Here is a 286-nt window from a genome sequence, read left to right on the forward strand (position 1 = left end):
AGAGACTTGAACTGATTCTACTTGGAGGCCTCCGAAGAGGTTTTTGTTGTTTTTTTTGTTGTTTTCGGTCGGCCCATCTCTCAAAGACGAAGCGAAGACAGCCCCAAAAGATGTTTTATAGAAGAGATATTCCTCTCGAACCGCGAGGTTGACGACTCGGACTCGGAGCGGGACGTCCAGCGAACAGTTGCGTCGAAGACTTTTATAAACTAAAAGCAGAACGAGTGAAAATCGAAACCCCCTCCTTGCACTTAACAGACAAGCTCCTCTTCGCCCCCAAAACACC

At 47.6% G+C, this 286-nt stretch overlaps 1 protein-coding gene across 2 annotated transcripts in view; it reads left to right on the forward strand.

Annotated features, from left to right (window-relative positions):
- Positions 1-50, forward strand: part of prox1a (prospero homeobox 1a) — a 35,635-nt gene extending 35,585 nt beyond the window's left edge. For both annotated transcript variants that reach the window (XM_071918165.2, XM_071918171.2), the window contains one exon: positions 1-50. This exon is cut by the window's left edge and continues 312 nt beyond it. The gene's annotated coding sequence lies outside the window, so the exon portion shown is untranslated.
- The last annotated feature ends 236 nt before the right edge of the window (positions 51-286 follow it).

Source organism: Centroberyx gerrardi, chromosome 21, assembly GCF_048128805.1.
Source record: "Centroberyx gerrardi isolate f3 chromosome 21, fCenGer3.hap1.cur.20231027, whole genome shotgun sequence".
NCBI lineage: Eukaryota > Metazoa > Chordata > Actinopteri > Beryciformes > Berycidae > Centroberyx > Centroberyx gerrardi.